The following is a 20,224-nucleotide window of genomic DNA, read 5'->3' as shown; positions in this document are numbered from 1 at the left end:
TCTTAAAGCATAAAATGCATCGAATCAATCCCTGAGAGCTTTCGTTGCCATTATGTCAAAGATAAATAAGAGAACTCACTGGTGTCGAACCCGTGTCTGTCTCAATTGAATGCTTTCCCAAGCACAGCCACTTATCGCACTCTGAGCTATTCTCAAGACTTTAAAATTTGAAAAAGAGACTTCGAAAAATTTATGTTGGCTGAGCAATTCATAATAGTGTTAAAATATTGAAATGAAGATACTTGAAGATTAAACCTATTTTACTAAATGTTTTGTAATCGCTAGTTCTCAGTTTTTTCTTCTAAAATGTTGCTATTGCTTTACACTATATATTTAGGTGAAATAAAATTATTAGGTTATATATTATTGTTGTTGATTTTCTTGTTATTTCCAGTATAAACTACAATATGAAAAGCCTAAATAATAAGTCAGCATAATAATGTCACTTAATATCGGTCAAAACTGACATATTTAAGCATAATATGACAATGTTTTGTGAGTTTCCCGCTGTGAAAGTCAGACGAACATATGGAAACATGTTAGTTCAAACTATGATGCGTTTTATGGTGGCGCCTCTGATGTGAGATTTGGGGCTGTACTCTCTTAACGCTCGGTTCATGATGACAGAATGCATCCCTGTGCCTTTTTCCCTCACCATCTTTCTCCCGCAAAGACAAATTACGACACTGGGGACAGGGAGCTTCTGGTGGTGAAGATGGCTTTGGAGGAGTGGCCATTGGCTGGATGGAGCTGAACAACTGTTTGAGGTATGGACTGATCATAAAAACTTTGAGTATATTCGTTCCACCAGATGATTGAATTCATGCCAGGCAAGGTGGGCTCTGCTCTTTGGTCGTTTCCACTTCACCATTACCTACAGGCCAGGGTCCCGCAATGCCTGACACATTTTCATGCTTGTTCAGCAAGAGAGGATTCCTCTTCTCCCCTGGACACGTTGGTTCCCAGTTGTTGTGTCGTCGGGCCAGTAACCTAGAGGATCAAGGAGGACGTCCAAGGTGGCCTGTCGCTATCCACCTGCCCTCTTGGAGACCTGCTTCCCCTTTGCCTGAGCCTAAGACTGTTCTAAACTGTCGCATTGGGTTCTGGCTGCTTTTGGTTTCTGCCACCATTCCTGACAGTAATATACTTCCCACAATAGTGATGGAGTTAGTTGTAGGCATAATAGGAGGAATAACACATGTTGTCATTTTCAATAGGTTAAGTAATAATTGTCTAACAGTTGCTTCTTGTCTCTCTGCAGCTGAACCCCAGCCGGCTGTGCTGTAAGTCAGAACTCCCAGTGGCTGGTGGCCAGTGTTGACTGGGAAAGCTTCCAGTCTCCAAGGGACTGTGATTAACCCAGGAGCGTTCAAACACGGCAGGAAGCCCTCCACAACCAGCCACAGCTATTTATTCACTTTCCAATGAAACCAATTACTTTTAGAGCGAGCCTTGGGGCTGACACTATATGTGTTGTTCTTGCAGACCAATAGAGTATGGCTGTGAAAGGAGAGGCAGACGTGAAGTAGGAAACCCTCCTGAGCTGCTTTAACAGGCTGTAAAATATACCTAAAGTCAGTATCCATGGGAACTCACTAATGTCGGAGAGAAGCCTGACTGACACACACAGCCTTTTATAAAACTATAAAGTATATTTTACTATGTTTTATGACTCATCTTCTAATATCAAAGCTGTTTTAGAGTTGTCAAGGCATTGTCTTTTTGTAGCCAAGGATGAATAAACATTTATACATAAACCCAGTGTACACACCTTTTATTTTACGCATTGTGCTTTTAAGACTGCAGAGCATTAAAATGAGCATTGAATCCAGATGGTAGTGTGTTTTACTTAGTTAAAGCATCTTAACATCAAAAGTCATATATAAGGGGAAACTGGGGATGGTTATAACATCAGTCAGTTGTAACACGTCAAATTTCTCCAATCAGAAACAAGTACCAAATCTGCTGATTCACTCTACCCATGCTCAGTTTAGCCCTTACTCCACATGGGAAAAAGTAGCATCCTGTGGCAGGCACAGCCAAATTTAGAAGGAACTTCATTTATTTTGTTATAGCATTGCCTGTCTTGTAGTTAATCTCATCATGTTTATTATGCGTAACGTACGTGTAAGACCTGTAAGCTTCTCTGTGGGCCCATGAGGCCTGCACTCCAGGAGAGCCATATCTTTGTCACCACTGTGCACTCACACACAAATATTCAGTTGGTGAACATTTTGTTAAATTTTATTATTATACTCACTACTATTACTGACAGTAACTGAGATCATCCCAACACAAACACAAACACACATACACACGCAAATTATATTAGAAAATAATTTATGTGTTCAATAAGAAACTTGCAACATCATATTTTTCTCACATTCCTTATTACAAAATGTTACATTTCAGTATGTTACTAACCCAGACTGTGGGGTGAATTGTGACGTTTCCCTCCTTGTGTTTGAGACTAAGCCATGCATTTTCTGTCTGTGTTTCAGAGATAACAGTTTTTCCATTTAACAGAAGAAACTAGCTTGTATCACATTTGGAATGGACTGGCTTAAAAGAGTTCTGAGATACAAACAGAAATGTAAAAAATGTTACAACCATTGCCGATCCCCCATTTCCTTTTTTTGAGGAAAGGTAAGCAACGCCCCTGGTTCTAACAAAACACCAAGTGAAAGTGTCAAAAGTCAAATGAGTGCTGGTTTCATTGAGGGGCCATCATGTGCTGCGTGTTGGAGCAGGACGCATCTGTCTAATAAATGTCAAGTAAATGTGTTGTTATTAGGTTACTGGTTGTAAGTGATGTCACAAGCAGGGGAGGAGGGCAGCTGGCTCAGCAGTCATATCCCTAATCAGTGGCCAGCCTAATTGACAGCAACTTGAACAGAGACCAGCTAATTGATTATAGGCTTGTCCTAGTCTAACACACCGGGTCATAAATAAACCAAGCTGTTACTTTTATGTCTCGACAATTTGTCTTGGAAAAGTCCTACTACAGTCTAGGGGGCCCTCAGACTTCCAAATACAATTCCACAGAGGCTGCATCCAATAAAAGAAGTGAGGGATTGTCTACTTTAAGCTTCCCCTGTTCTAAACTGCCTTTAAAGGCAGCAGTGTTTATTATAGTCCACAATACAACAGTGCTGGATGTAACAAACATGCTGATGATTTAGCTTTTAAATGGATGACCTCCACACATTTACCTTTTGGTTTGCTGCATAAGCTGCATTAGCACTGAGCATTAGCACTGGACAGAAATTGCAGTCATCTAATAATAACATAACTCCTACAGATAGGAGGTTGGTTGTGCACAGAGTTGATATTTTAAACCTCATATTAAAGGTTGATTGAGTTTTTTGTGTCCGGTGGAAGGCATGAGTATACTCTACACATTTCTCGGCTAACTGCCCATTATATTGATTTACAATATATGGATATATATATATTAATATTATGGATAATCTTGTGAAAAAGCAGAAAAAATTTACCTGATGTTTGCAAACAGTCTGGCCTTGGCTGACCTGTTTAGAAGCAGCCGGGGAATGTCATGTCACCCCTCCCATGGGCTGGACCAGACATTCACTTTGATAGGTAACAAAAAAATTACCAGTTGTTTGGGCAATAAAGCCGGATAAAAACAAATGAAAAACAAAAGTTGGAAGGAGCTACCAGCTGTGTCTTCTACCAGCGCTGCCAGTTGCCATAGCAACATCACACTATGATTTGTGCTGTACTCCTGGCAAATAACAAACAACTTGTTTGTGAAATTCATTCAATAACAAACTCTGCTACTTCTTGAATTCACCTCAATGCTCTACGCTATTTCAGCATGGTCCATGACAGTGATACAGTAGCTACGTAAAAAGCATAATTCTCTAACATCAGCTTTATGTTGAACAAAGAACATTCTTTGGCTTGTTCCTCTATATATAGTAAATATAAGTCTTAACACAATTTCTACAGACTTACACTGAGAAATGATTTGCAGCACAGGCCAAGACCCTAACCGTATTATGTTTACTCTTTACAAAATCTTCTATTTGTGCTATAAAACTTTTCTCTTGAAGAAACTGTTTCTGTTTTAGATGATATCTAACTTTCCACCAATGCCCATCACTGGTCACGCTGGTCACATATACATACATAAAGACGTGAATCACCGCATCCTGCACTTCAAAGACTTCCATCAACACGTTATGTTTCACCATGGAATGGCAGTTCATTGTGGATAAAAAAGATCCATCCCAAGTAATTTTTTTGTTACCTATCAAAGTGAATGTCGGGTCCAACCCATGGGAGGGGCGACATGACATTTCCACGGCTGCTTCTAAACAGGTCAGCCAAGGGAACCATGGAGTCCAAAGCAGTGGGAGGGGGACACTTTCAACCAAAACCGTGTAACTGAATCTAAACCAGTGGTTAAACCCATTCAGCAGTGCAGGAATGGGGAGAGCCCCAACAATACAATACCATTCATAGGCTAACAGCCCCAATGGAATGAGCAGGGAGGGGTTTTAATCAGACAGAAAGGCTCTCAGCCAGCCAGTCAGTGTCAGTCAGTCAGTCAGTCAGTCAGACTACAGAAGTCCTTGCTTCACATAAAGCCCCACATCTCCACACCTACATCTATCTCTCTGTGTTTGTTTTGGAGTGTGTGATGCTTGTCCCCCATTCTTTCAGAGTGCTCAAGGAATAAGAAAAATGTAAAGGCGCTTCAGTTGGCAGTGGCTGAGAGATGTGATAAAGTGAAAGGGGAATGAGGGGATGGAGAATGGGGAACTGAGAGTCAGTCTGCCCTCAGCCTGACCTGCAGCTTTCAGGGGGCTTGAACACATCAGAAATCCCATTGTGGGAGGTGATTAATTGAGAGTGATAACTTACCATGAACAGAGATTGTTATAGGCTTTAATGTGGTAGGCCTGGCTTTTTAAACGCTGCTTTCACATAGCTTTGTAGTCCAGCATATGGGCCCAGACGTATTCACTGACAAAAGACGAACAGAAATTTATCACGCTTGTATGTCCTGCTAACAACGTGTTCTCTCTGTTTTTATTTAAACACAGATCTCTTTTAGCCTTACTGGCTTTTGAACTTTAAACACTGATGGGAAAAATTGTTCCAACAGTTAACAATAACATAACATGTTTTTGTTAAATGTATAGCTCTAACTAATGATTTTTACATAATTATTATTAATATAGGTTACTTAGTCTATTGATTCATGTTTAAATTAAGTGTTCAGTCTACAAAATGTCAAGCATAATGACTAATACCAGTCTCAGGTTGCAAGAGCCTTCAAACCAAAAATCAGAAAACCCAAACATATTACATTTACAGTTGTGTGAAACATACAAAAGCTAATACATACACATAACATTTGAGAAGCTGGAAGCAGGGAAAACCCACCTAACCATAGTCTTAAAAACAGGAAGGCCAATACACCCACTTTTATAGAAAAGGTGAGCTAACCTTACCCTAACATCATAAATTTTACATCATAAAGCTCTTTTGTGTTTATAAAGTATCAGCAGGAATGAGTCCAGTTAAAGGGGCTATATGTTGTTTTCAGAGGCCACATTGTGTGCTCAAACTCGTGAGCGAGCAGAATCCTACAAACAGAGACACAACATGCTGGAAACAACGTGAGGTTGAACTAACTAAGTAAACCATCCTCATTGCATGACAACGTTACATTGACTGTATTTAGTTAGCAGTTAGCTTGTGTGCCAGCTTTTCAGTAATTATTTGTGTATCTTGGCGTTAGCCGGTAAGCTAACGTTATCTAACTTGAGCCAACTAAAGCACAAAATCACAATATATTTCACATGCTTCCCAGTAATGTTAGTTTACCTGTCCAAGGATGAAAGCCAACTCTATGTCAGTTTTGTCAGTTCCGAAACAAAGTGGAGGTCTCTCCGTGACTCAAGCCTTTCTGGTGAACTGAGTAAATAGTTAGGCTCAAACAGCCAGAGTACGGGAATGACAACTGCATTTACTACATAGATTAAGTCTCTCATATTACTTTCTGTCACAACAGGTAAACTGTGTCTTTTCCACCAGAACACCTGTTGTTCTAACTGTGCACATCAAAGATGATGACAGCTCAGAATGATTAGAATAAGAATATCAAGATAAGAGAAAAATAAGATGGTTAATTATATATATATATATAATACTTTTTGTTTATTAAAACAAACAGTAAACAAATGACAAAAAATTGAGTTAAACTAACATAAATTTTAAAGTAAAACAAAATGAAAATTACTTGCCAAAATAAACATTGCAATCAATTTATAAATTCTAATCAACATTTTTCATATAAACATAGAAAAAGAAGAACAAGGGGTTAAACTGTGGGAAAAAGTAGCGCAGTAATGAACAAACACAGTGACATCGCAACAGACAGCTGTGAAACTGGTGAAGCATTTGGTCTTGAAGAAATGCAGCTCAGACCAAAGTCATGTAACAGGCAGACTGAGTGAGAGAAAAACAGAAAACAAGAGGCAGCAGAGCTAAGCAGGTCTTATGTGGTGACACAGAGTGTTTGTTCTTAGCTTTTCAGCAGTGTCAGGACCCCGTAGCCTTGTCTGCTGGCCCTTATCTAGCCCAGTTCAATTACTGATGTGTCAGCAGTGATCTATGAGCTGAGAAGGGCAGGCTGTGGGGGTTGGGGAGGGTGGGTGCAAGTGACCTGGGACCACACGGTGGGTTGTGCGTGTGCACGGACAGGGGTAATATAAATTTACGCACAACTGGTGAACTGGTGTGTATAAGAGGGTCATGTTGTATCTTTCAGAGTGTAGGCCAGTTGCTTTTTTTCAAGGGCCTTCCAGCACGCTCTCTGACAGCCCTGTTGACTTCTACTTGACTGCAGCACTCAGTACAGAGTGGACTGAGCACACAGAGAGAGTCACACAGCTCTGCTCACAGGCAGAATGAACACAGTGATAGGTAGTTAGACATATACTAAGCTATTGATAGTTCTTCAGTGTCTGTGGATGTGGTGGGAGGTGCTCTTTGATGACCAACAGAGGACCCTAGGGTCACTGCCATATCAATCAGAGTTCTAGGAAACATCACAGTTCTTGCTCTCTAATACTTATACAATATTATACAATCATTCTTAGAGAGAATTTTTTCGGTATGCAAAGTTGTCAGAATGAGAGTTTTCTTGTAATAATAGTTCATATTTCAAGAATTTAGTAAGTTTAAGAAAAATGATGATTACATTTTTCAGGTATATTCTTTAAAAAAGGTCAATTTTCATAAAAAGGAGGAGTTGACCAGTTCACTGAAATAATAATACATGATAATTTCAGTTACAACACTATTTTTGACTTGGCTTAAGTGCAGTGGACCTCAAAGACTATCTTCCGACTACCCAGCCAGACAAAACGCCACTGCAGCTACCATGATGCTTGGTGCTTAAACGCAGTCACAGTGGATGTGTTCCCCAGATGTTGAGCTTTTAATGGGCGGCTGTGAGGAGAAAAGCTTCCTCCTTTTTCACAATAATGGTATGATCTATTCAGATTATTAAAATGACTTCTGTGCATCAGCTAGCTCAGTCTGTGGTGTGAGCTACCCCCCCTTATCTGTGCCAGTCATGTAAACTAAGACCATTAAGCCCACAGACCAATTACCACTAAGTCAATATCAGGCCTGCAGATTATTGCAGTGAGCTCGGCTGTCCAGGTCAGTCCCAGCTTCCTCATCAGGAGCTTAAGGAGGAAACCCACTCGTGATCTTTGCTCTTTTCTCACTTCATCACAACTCAGGGAAAACACTGCCGTTATCAAGGTGGCAGGCATTGGAGCCAAATGTGATATGAGGTATACAGTATTTTACACTGAAGCTTCGGCTCATGAAAATGGATTTGTGATGTCAGTATTGATTTCTCATTAGGCATCAAACTAAGTACTAGATTCTTAAACCTAAGATCTAAAAGCTCGAGTTCCCCCTTTTCAAAGGCCAGTGTGATTAACTCTCAGAGTCACTTTTCTTCATTCTTCACACAAATTCATATCAGCCACACGTCCCAACTCCTCTTCTTCGCTCTCGTATTCTTCATGGCTCTCGCGTTGCACACCTGAACTGAGACCAGGCAACAGCTTGTCGAGCTTGCTACGCTCGCTAACGCTGCCATGCCATATGATAAATCATTACAAACTACTCCATCCATCCACTTACCTCTTCCAGAAGTGTCGAACGCCACTCGCGCCACTGTTAAAGGGACAGTTCACATATTTCCTCCAGCTCAAGACAGTAAACGTCTGTACTATAGGAAGCGGGATTCCCTCAACTGAATTCCGGAGCCTTCACCTCGCATCAGTGCTTACAGCAACAGCACCAGCAGCTTACATTATACAGCAGCCAGTCACAATAGGGGTTCCCGGCACCGAGATGCCATCACCTCCAGTCATACACCTCTAGGAACCACAGCAGTGATTTCAGCAACCGGCTCCAGCCTGGGTACCAGGATGCCAGCGTCTACCATCAACCGGCTTCAGTCGGGGCACTGGGATGCCAGCGCCCCCAGTCGCTTACCTTCAACTGACTTCAGCCGGGGATCTGGGCACCGGGATGCCAGCACCCCTGGCCGCCTACCATCAACTGGCTTTAGCCAGGGCACCGGAATGCCGCCCACCCAAGCAACCCAAACAACCCCAGCAGCTGCCTGCAGTAGGGGTTTGGCACCGAGATGCCAGCACCCTACCTCTAACCTCAGCAGAGGGCGTCAATAGGGACTTCAGGTACCAAGATGCCAATAGTCGTTTTGAGCTAACATCTCGGTCATTTTGAGCTAACATTGAGCTCACAGTCGTTTCGAGGTAAACATCCAGCTCTCAGTCGTTTCGCACAAAAGTCCGGCTCTCAGTTGTTTTGCGCTAACATCAGGCTCTTAGTCGTTTCACGCTAACGTCAGGCTCTTAGTCGTTTCGCGCTAACGTTCGGCTCTCAGTCGTTCGAGGTCGTCTCTAACTAACATCCAGCTAACAGTCATCTCGAGCTAACATCCGGCTAACAGTCGTCTCGAGCTAACATCCAGCTAACAGTCGTCTCGAGCTAACATCCGGCTAACAGTCGTCTGGAGCTAACATCTAGCTAACAGTCGTCTCGATCTCACAGTCACTTCAAGATCAGTTGGTTTGAGCTAACATCCGGCTCTCAGTCGTTTCGCGCTAAAGTCTGGCTCTCAGTCATTTTGAGCTCACAGTCGTCTCTAACTAACATCCAGCTCCCAGTTGTTTCGAGCTGAGCTAACACTTGTTTAAAACAAACAGTCGTTTAGAGCAAACAGTTGTTTTAAACCAAGTCACCTTTAGTTAATGTCACTACGAGCTCAGCCGCATAAATCCTACGTCAAGTCAGTCGTTTCGCGTTAAAGTCGTTTCGTGTTACAGCCTTTTGCATTAAAGTTTCAAGTTATCAACCGCTTGAGCTCCCAGTCACTTCGATCTATCAGTCGGTTCAAGCTCACATCAAGCTAGGTCAAGTCGTCCTTAACCGAAGTCAATCCAAGCTAAGTCACTCATGTCGCGTTAAGTCGTTTTGCGGTAATTTGTTTTGCGCTAAAGCTGTTTCATGCTAAATTCGCTTCGCGCTAAAGTCTCTTCAAACGCTCAGTCGCTTTGAGCTCACGTCGAGCATAGTCGTTTCGAGCAAACTAACAGCTTTTTTAGTTATGACCGAACACCAAAATCATTCGAGCGAACAGTCTTTGAAGCTAACAAGTGTTTCGAACTAAGCGTTCGAGCTAAGTCATTTCAAGCTAAAGCCATTTCGACCTTCAAAAGTTGTTCAAGCAAATAGACCTTCGACAGTCGTTTTGAGCTAAAATCCTTTTGAGTCAACAGTTGTTCAAACTATAAAGGCCTTTTGGCACCGGGATGTCGGAGCCCAGTGCGGCTCAGTCATTGTCAACCCGACTGTGCCACTGGTCAGGTGAACAGAAGTTCAAACTAAATTCGTTTCGAGGGAACAGTTGTTACAATTAGAAGGGGCTTCCGGCACCGGGATGCCAAAGTCTACTGCTGCTCGCTCCCAGGCCAGGGTTTGGGGGCTTCTATAGGGATAGATGGTTTGCAGCGGAATGGTCGTCAGCAGGATGTACGTCCCCTACATAGCCGTCCCCGGCATCTCCTGTGCAGCCAGGAAAGGGGGGGGGGGCTGGGTGACTGTCCAAAGGAGGAATAGTCGTAAGCATTCAAAGTCCATGGGGCACCATCAACCTGTTCACGTTTCTAACAGATTTTCCCCACTCAGCGACACACCCGCTGAGAAACCAACTCTGATCATTGGCAGCTCCATTTTGAGAAACGTGAAGTTAGCGAAGCCAGCGGCCATAGTTAAGTGCATCCCTGGGGCCAGAGCGGGCGACATTGAGTCTTATTTGAAACTGCTGGCTAAGGATAAACGTAAATACAGTAAGATTGTTATTCACGTCGGCGGTAATGACTCCCGGTTACGCCAATCGGAGGTCACTAAGATTAATGTTGAGTCGGTGTGTACATATGTAAAAACAATGTCGGACACCGTAGTTTTCTCTGGACCCCTGCCAAATCTGACCAGTGATGACATGTATAGCCGCATGTCGTCATTCCGCCGCTGGTTGTCGAGGTGGTGTCCAGCAAACGATGTGGGCTTTGTTGATCATTGGCAGATTTTCTGGGGAAGACCTGGTCTGATCCGGAGAGACGGGCATCCATCCCACTTGGGAAGGAGCAGCTCTCATTTCTAGAAATCTGGCCAATTTTATTAGTGGACCAAATCCATGACAACCCAGAGTTCAGACCAGGAGGCAGAGTCGCAGTTTAACACACTTCTCTGCCCTTCTTTTTCAGCAGTTACCCACCTAAAACCCTACGCAGAGTCGCAGTCTAACACACTTCTCTGCTCCTCCATTTCAGGAGTTACTTAGTGAAAATCCTATAGTAACGGTGTCTGTCCCCCGACCATTGAAATTATTTAAAAAGGTAAACAGAAGAGGAGCTGTGCATAAAAACCCTCATAAAAATTAAAACCACAAGAGCAATAGTGCAAACGAATAGGAGAGTTAAATGTGGACTCTTAAACATCAGATCTCTCTCTTCTAAAGGTGTACTAGTAAATGAACTAATATCAGATTATGATATTGATTTATTTTGTCTTACTGAAACCTGGCTGGGTGATGGAGAATATGTTAGCCTAAATGAATCCACCCCTCCCAGTCATATTAATACTCACATTCCTCGAGGCACAGGCCGAGGAGGTGGAGTTGCAGCCATCTTCGACTCTAGCCTATTAATCAGCTCTAAACCTAAACCAAACTATAACTCATTTGAAAGTCTTGTTCTTAGTCTTTCGCACCCAAGTTGGAAATCACTGCAACCAATTCTCTTCGTTATAGTGTACCGAGAACCTGGCCCATACTCTGAATTTGCAGAGTTTTTGTCAACTTTAGTCCTTAAAACGGACAAAGTTATTATTGTAGGGGATTTTAATATTCATGTGGACGTTGAGAATGACAGCTTTAGTACTGCGTTTATATCTCTGGTAGATTCCATTGGCTTCTCTCAGAGTGTTCATGAACCGACTCACTGTTTTAACCACACCCTCGACCTTGTTTTGATGTATGGTATTGAAATTGAACATTTAGTGGTGTTCCCACAGAATCCCTCTTTATCCGACCACTGTTTGATAACTTTTGAGATTGTATTGCTGAACTACACGCCATTGGGCAAAAATTTCTATACAAGATGTCCGTCTGATAGTGCTGTAGCTAAATTTAAGGATGCGATTCCATCAGCTCTAAATACATTATCTAGTCACAAAGTAATGGAGGACTCCTATGCTAATTTCAGTCCCTCCCAAATCGATCATCTTGTTGATAGTGCTGCAGGCTCGCTGCGAATGACACTGGACTCTGTAGCCCCTCTAAAAAAGAAAATACTAAAACAAAGACGGTTAGCTCCATGGTATAATAGTGAAACTCGCAAATTAAAGCAAATATCGCGGAAACTTGAGAGGAATTGGCGTTCCACCAACGTGGAAAATTCTCGTTTAATTTGGCAAGATAGTCTTAAAACTTATAGGAAGTCCCTCCGTAATGCTAGAGCAGCGTACTACTCGTCATTAATAGAGGAAAATAGGAACAACCCCAAGTTTCTTTTCAGCACTGTAGCCAGGCTGACAGAGAGTCACAGCTCTATTGAGCCAAGTATTCCCATAGCTCTCAGTAGTTACGACTTCATGAGCTTCTTTAATGATAAAATTCTAGCTATTAGAGACAAAATTCACCAAGACCTGCCCTCAACTGGCACCGACTTATCTCTTAACTCAGGAACCTTAGAAACAGCTGTAGAACTAGATATATGTTTAGACTGTTTTGCTTCACTCAATCTTTACCAACTAACTTCAATAATTTCTTCATCTAAACCATCAACCTGCCTCTTAGACCCCATCCCGACTAGGTTGCTTAAAGATGTTTTACCCTTAGTCAGCACTTCTATACTAGATATGATCAATCTATCTCTATCAACAGGCTATGTACCACAGTACTTTAAAGTAGCTGTAATTAAACCTCTTCTGAAAAAGCCCAAACTTGATCCGGATGTTTTAGCCAACTTTAGACCTATATCTAACCTTCCATTTCTCTCTAAGGTTCTGGAGAAAGCAGTTGCTAAACAGCTGTGTGACTTTCTACAGAGCAATAGTTTATTTGAGGATTTTCAGTCAGGATTTAGAGCTCATCATAGCACAGAGACAGCACTGGTGAAAATTACTAACGACCTCCTTATTGCATCAGACAAAGGACTTGTCTCTGTACTGGTTTTATTAGATCTTAGTGCTGCATTTGATACCATTGACCATCAGATCCTATTGCAGAGACTGGAATATTTCATTGGCATTAAAGGAACCGCTCTAAGCTGGTTTAAGTCCTATTTATCAGATCGATTTCAGTTTGTACATGTTAACGATGAGTCCTCCATGCATGCCAAAGTTAGTCATGGAGTTCCTCAAGGATCTGTCCTCGGACCAATCCTCTTCACTTTATATATGCTTCCCTTAGGCAGTATTATCAGGAAACATTCCATAAGCTTTCATTGTTATGCAGATGATACTCAGTTATATCTATCGATCAAGCCAGATGAAACTCATCAGTTAGCTAAACTTCAAATGTGCCTTCAGGATGTTAAAACCTGGATGACCAGTAAAGTTATTGCTCTGGGGCCTAAGCACCTCCGTGACGCATTATCTAAAGATATAGTTTCCCTGGATGGCATCGCCCTGGCCTCCAGCACCACTGTGAGGAATCTTGGAGTTATCTTTGATCAGGACATGTTGTATAAGTCTCACATTAAGCAAATTTCAAGGACCATCTTTTTCCACCTACGTAATATTGCAAAAATCAGGAACATCCTGTCTAAAAATGATGCAGAAAAACTAGTCCATGCATTTGTTACTTCCAGGCTGGATTACTGCAATTCCTTATTATCAGGCTGCTTGAAAAAGTCCATTAAGACTCTTCAGCTGATCCAGAATGCTGCTGCACGTGTTCTGACTGGAACCAGGAAAAGAGATCACATTTCTCCTGTTTTAGCTTCTTTGCATTGGCTTCCAGTAAAATCCAGAATAGAATTTAAAATCATTCTTCTTACCTACAAAGCTCTTAATGGTCAGGCACCATCTTATCTTAAAGAGGTCATAGTACCTTACTACCCCACCAGAGCACTGCGCTCCCAGAATGCAGGGTTACTTGTGGTTCCTAGAGTCTCCAAAAGTAGACTTGGAGCCAGAGCATTCAGCTATCAAGCTCCTCTCCTGTGGAACCAGGTTCCAGTTTGGGTTCAGGAGGCAGACACCATCTCCACATTTAAGAGTAGGCTTAAGACTTTCCTCTGATAAAGCTTATAGTTAGGGCTGGCTCAGGTTAGTCCTGAACCATCCCTTAGTTATGCTGCTATAGGCCTAGACTGCCGGGGGATTTCCTATGATGCACTGAGCTCCTCTCTCCTCTTCTTTCTCTCCCTCTGTATGCAACCTCATCCCATTATTGCATGTTACTAACACAACTTCTCCCCTTTCTGGTAGTCTTGTGCTTTCTCGTCCCTCTCCTCTCTCCTCCTATCACTTCCTGCAGGTTTTCTGGCTCTGGAGCTGTGGAGTCTGGATCTGTGGCTGCGGGTCACCTGCTGCCCCCGTGTTCCTGCTCGACACCCTCTGCTGCAACGACTATTGTTACTAGTCCTATTGTTATTATAATCATTAACATTACGACTGTTACCATTAACACTACTATAAATATCTGTACCTTTTTTCATTTAGTCCATAGCAACATCACCTTTACTGTCTGTACTTCTGTGTGTATATTGTGTAGGCTGCCTCCTCTCTCTCTCTCTCTCTCTCTCTCTCTCTCTCACCCCAACAGGTCGAGGCAGATGGCCGCCCACCCTGAGCCATGGTTCTGCTTGAGGTTTCTGCCTCTTAAAAGTTTTTCCTTGCCTCTGTCGCCTAGTGCTTGCTCTTGGTGGGAACTGTTGGGCTTCTGTAAATAGCATCATAGAGTACGGTCTAGACCTGCTCTTTTATGAAAAGCGCTGTGAGATAACTGTTGTTGTGATTTGGCGCTATATAAAAAAAATTTAATTTAATTGAATTGAAAACCTTAACATTAACAGCATAGCTCTCTCTCGTGCTAGAGGCCAGCTTAAAGAGCTCCTAGTACTACGTACGTCTGTCCTGCCTCCTGATCTCCTTCTTACTCTCCATAGGGTTATAAGGGGGTCTGTCGTGCCCGGAAGCTACGGTGGATTTCCCTATCGTAGCTTCCCCACAACGCTTCAAATGTCTATTCAGCAACTGCAAGGCTCGTACATCTTCTGTTTTGATCATCAATAAATCATTTAATCGTACCTGGTGATTGTGTGGTCCCTGCTAGTGAAACAGAAACTACAATCTTTCCAAAACATTAACAAAAGTGCTTTGTTAACTAAACCACACATGAGAGACTGGATGTGAACCCCAGATTTTGTACGGACAACATCCATCCCGACAACCTCCCTGCGAAACAATTTAGTTATCTACAATAGACAAATCATGTACGCTTCATCCAAAGTTATAGCCTTTTAGTACAAAATTCCCTCGACTACAGCTCAGCACAGAAACACTGTGACAACACAAAAGTGTAATTCTATAGGCTTACTAGATTTCATAACTGCAAATTTTAATATTTTGGACTTTTTCAGTTATGACTTCATTCAGACATTGCAGGACCTTTACAGATACAGCCACAATGAAAGAAATCAGTGTTACCACTGTAGACGCAAGTTGTAAGGTGTGGACATGAGGGAACAAGAGTGTTTCATATTTTCTCACAGGCCACATCATTGCTAGATTTTTAAACCTATTATGCCAAATAAGTGTGAGAGATGCTCGATCCCTCAGTGAATCGAATAATACACTTTCCCATCATTTTGATCCTTAATTAGAGAATGATGGTCCCTAGTTTATAATGTTACAATGTTATAATTTCTGTTTGCTCACATGCCACTTTTTACATACTGGATATTCATATTGTCATATCCATCCATCCATCCATCGTCAACCGCTTATCCTGCGTACAGGGTCGCGGGGGGCTGGAGCCAATCCCAGCTGACATCGGGCAAAAGGCGGGGTACACCCTGGACAGGTCGCCAGCAGCATATTGTCATATCTCAATACCTTATTCAGACATTTATGAAACAAGCTGCATGTCGGCTGTGAAAATGATTCTTTCCTAATAATAGTCCCAAAGAAAAGTACAAACTTAAATGTTGTGAGAGCCTCAAGTGAAATTCCATTTACCTCCATTACATTGGAGTACAGGCAGAAAACACAGTAGCAGATAAATCAAACCTATGTGCATGGCTGGAAGCCACTAGGACTAATTTGGAATATGGCTCTATTTGTGAGCATTTTCCATTTTTTATTAATCTCTGGTCCATTTTGTAGTCAGAGGTAGTAGAATAAACCTTGATGGATGTTTGTCAGTGTATCTGCATGTGTGTCTTTGCATTGAATGCATTAGTTTGCCCGTGGCTGAAAAGACAAATTAAAGTCTCAGTGAATCAGTGTGGAACCACCAGTATGAATATTCATTGGCTGAGTGAAAAGCTGGATGAGATGAGTAGGGCTTAACAGGATCTGCACCTGGTGAACCTTGATCTACTTACTAAAAACAAGTGGAAGAAAGCAATTAAATTAAATTTTCAATTCAATTCAGTTCGATTCAATTAAATTTTATTTATAACAGTTATCTCATAGCGCTTTTCATAAAAGAGCAGGTCTAGACAGTACTCTGTAATATTATTTACAGAAACACAACAATTCCCACTAGGGTGACCAGATGAGAATGGGCGAAATTCGGGACGGGTGGGTGGGGGGGTGGCGTGGCTACCGGAGTGTCAATGAACATTAACACACGTGAAAATCAAAACACAATGTTAAAATTAATTATTTTTGTTCATGAAGTCACCTGTCTGTTATTAGGAAAAACAACTGTGGATATGTAGGTAAGTCATGATCTTTTACCTAATTTTTATATTTATTTTATTCATGTCATCAGTGCAGTGTCACATCTGTCTGCGCAACGCGCATGTCAGATCTATCCACCATGCCATGGCTGCCTGAAGCTACACTTTCCCTGTCCTTGCGACTGTAAATTCCACTAACCACAAGAAAACAAAAAGGGGAAAAAACACGACGACTATAACAACGCTGTTGACACAATGTACAGATAACCTGCAACCCCTGCTGGAGCAAGAGAACTCCACAACGATCAGTATTTAATGTTTAATTAGGCTATAATCAAAACTCATGTTAGGTCTAATTTTCGTGACAAACCAGGAAAAGGGGTCAGGACAACTGCTCGTAATGTCCCGGATTTTTCGGGACATCTGGTCACCCTAATTCCCACCACGAGCAAGCACTAGGCAACAGAGGCAAGAAAAACTTCCTTTTAAGAGGCAGAAACCTCGAGCAGAACCATGGCTTGGGGTGGGCGGCCATCTGCCTCGACCGGTTGGGGGTGAAGGAGAGAGAGAAACAGAATAATAGCAATAATAATAACAAAAGGACTAGTAATAATAATTGTAGCAGAGGGTGTCAAGCAGGAACACGGGGGCAGCAGGTGACCCGCAACGACAAGATCCAGACTCCACAGCTCCAGAGCCAGAAACACCTGCAGGAAGTGATAGGAGGAGAGAGGAGAGGGACGAGCCTACTCTTAAATGTGGATGGTGTCTGCCTCCAGAACCCAAACTGGAACCTGGTTCCACAGGAGAGGAGCTTGATAGCTGAACGCTCTGGCTCCTAGTCTACTTTTGGAGACTCTAGGAACCACAAGTAACCCTGCATTCTGGGAGCACAGTGCTCTGGTGGGGTAGTAAGGTACTATGAGCTCTTTAAGATAAGATGGTGCCTGACCATTAAGAGCTTTGTAGGTAAGAAGAATGATTTTAAATTCTATTCTGGATTTTACTGGAAGCCAATGCGGAGAAGCTAAAACAAGAGAAATATAATCTCTTTTCCTGGTTCCTGTCAGCACACGTGCTGTAGCATTCTGGATAAACTGAAGAGTCTGAGACCTGAGACCTTCTAACACTAATGAGTCACATGACAACGGGGAGGGAAAATGGCGATTTGGGCCGAATTTGGACATTTTCACTTCGAGGTGTACTCACTTTCAGGGCCGTGCAGAGACCTTTGGAAGGGCAGGTGCTCAAAGTATAAAAGGGGCACATGGAACAAGGATTTAAATAGGGCTGTTCTCAAAATATCGATAAAGAAATATATTGTTGTGTAATCCTTGATTATATGTGTATACAGATGCTTCTGTATCGATACATCAACAAATGCTGTGACACAGTTTTGAAAAAGAAACACAGGGAATACCCAGATCTAGCTTTAAAACATGGTGGGCTGACATAATTTACAGGGAACAGTTGCTGTTGAGGGGTTGCTGGGGATGTTGCTGCTGCTGCTTTGGTTGCTGCTGATACTACTGGAGGTGATCTGTGACTAGAGATATTATAACAAACATAGAAGATATATAAGCTGATGAAACAAATATGTGACCATGACAAGATGTAAAGATTGCTGACAGTATTTGGGACCGGCTCACTATGACTGACCTGCTGTAGCTGCAGCCGCTGCCAAGGCTGACTGCTACGAGAAAATAAGAGGGAGACGCTCACAGAGACTGCTGCACACCGAGAGCTGCAGGGAGAGGAAATAAGATTCCAGGTTCAAAAAAGTGTGGGAAATAATCTGGGAAGGAAACAGTACTGGGAGAAAGGACAAAGGTTAGCCAAGGCAGGGGTAAGAGTGAGACAAATCTATAGACAGGTGTTTGTGTGTGTGTGTGTGTGTGTGTGTGTGTGTGTGTGTGTGTGTGTGTGTAGGCAATATTGTGATAATGATTTTATAAATTGCATTGTGAATCTGAGATATATATTGTATTTTGATTGACTATATGTATAATCATTAATCTGAAAAGATGTGTGTGTGTTCTTTCTGTTGGCCCATAATAACCATGACAGAGCAGCATTTACCTTTCACATTAACATTTCATATCTTTTTCTGAAATCTAATACGGCCATTTCTTCTTCACTCTTTACTTTGATGTCAAGAATATTATTTATTTTACATTGGCACTGACATTATTACATGTACTTCCAGTTATTTAGTTCATATAGTAGGTTTGCTGTTAAATCTATTCAAATACTGTTCTGATTTAAATGATCGTTTTAAAACGGGCTGATAAGTAGGCTATAATTTGGAGGAATAAGTAATAAACCTGTTTTACCAAAGTTGTTATAATTATTTTAAGGCACACTTCGTTTTTTATTAAGTTACTGTAATAATCCTAGTTGAAGTGAAAGGTTTTTAGTCAAATTTTATAAAAAAATACCAGACCTCACGACGCCCGTGAAACTTTTCTCCCTCAAACAGCAAGAACGAAGTGAATAGAGCAACTTTTGTTTATCTGTTTGTAGAATCAACGTTAGCTGTCGACACAGTGTTAGTCGGCAGCTAAAGTTACTTCTACTGGCGACACGCAGCAATATGTAACTACTGTGCTGCTCTCTTTGCGTCTTTCTTGTAAAATACATCCAACAACCCACAACAAGCACGTTGAGGCAAACCCCTCTTACCGGCGGGATCGCAGGTGTCCTGTAGTCAGAGCTGCTGAATCACTAACGTTGTGTGAATGGGAGGGCTCGTCACGGATGAGGTCATCAGGTGAAAGGTCATAATGTGGGTCATTTTATTTACTACAAAATTATTTTTACTACTAGTTTGATTCGGCAGGCCTTCACAAAAGGACCTTTACAAATTAAAAAATTAATTAATTAATTAAATTTGTCATTGACAAAAGGGCACTTTGGGCATCAAAGGGCAAAAGGGCAGGTGCTCAAGCACCCATAGCACCCCCCTCTGCACGTGCATGCTCACCTTTGTTGGCTGTGTGATGTATTTTGAGGGACAGCATACAAGCTATAGACTCACTACTTTACATTGTAAAAAAGAGTCATTTCTTCAGTGTTGTCACATGAAAAGATACAATCAAATATTTACAGAAATGTGAGGGGTGTACTCACTTTTGTTAGATATTGTATATATATATATATATATATATAGTATGCCTACCACACAGGTTTTGAGGGTGGGTGGAAATTTGAGCTCAAAACTGTATAGTCAACTACAATAAGTAAATATTTATAGTGAAAGTTTGTTTTCCTGTAAAATTCAGTTTATGATCAATACAATTGCTTGCAACCTTTTTTGGAAAGTGACCCTTTACATGAAGCCATTTTCACTTGTGGCCCCTTGTCACAGGTAGCATGCATTTCACCAAAAAAGCAAACATCAGAGAAATGTCATAGACATTTTCCTACCCCATTAATTATGTTTCAGTTCTACCCCCATCTGGGGAGAACCAGTGGGTTAGAACACACTATGCATTGTGTGCCCAATGAACACTTGTGTGGAGTGTTTCTGTTGGTTTTGATTCACACACAAACATCTAACACTGCTGTGGTTTGAATATTAGGCATATTAATTTGGTGTTAATGGGTGTTTTTCTCCAGTCACCAAAACCCAATGAACAGGTTAAATTTGATCTTAAGCAAAGCCTAATGATCCCTGTGTATTTGACTACAAATCAATAGATCACATGTGCCTGAGTGAAGAC

This window comes from Micropterus salmoides, unplaced genomic scaffold (assembly GCF_014851395.1).
Source record: "Micropterus salmoides isolate LMB-PRFRI ecotype aquatic unplaced genomic scaffold, ASM1485139v1 Ms_hic_scaffold_14, whole genome shotgun sequence".
Taxonomy (NCBI): Eukaryota; Metazoa; Chordata; class Actinopteri; order Centrarchiformes; family Centrarchidae; genus Micropterus; species Micropterus salmoides.
Note: the sequence above shows the minus strand (reverse complement) of the source record.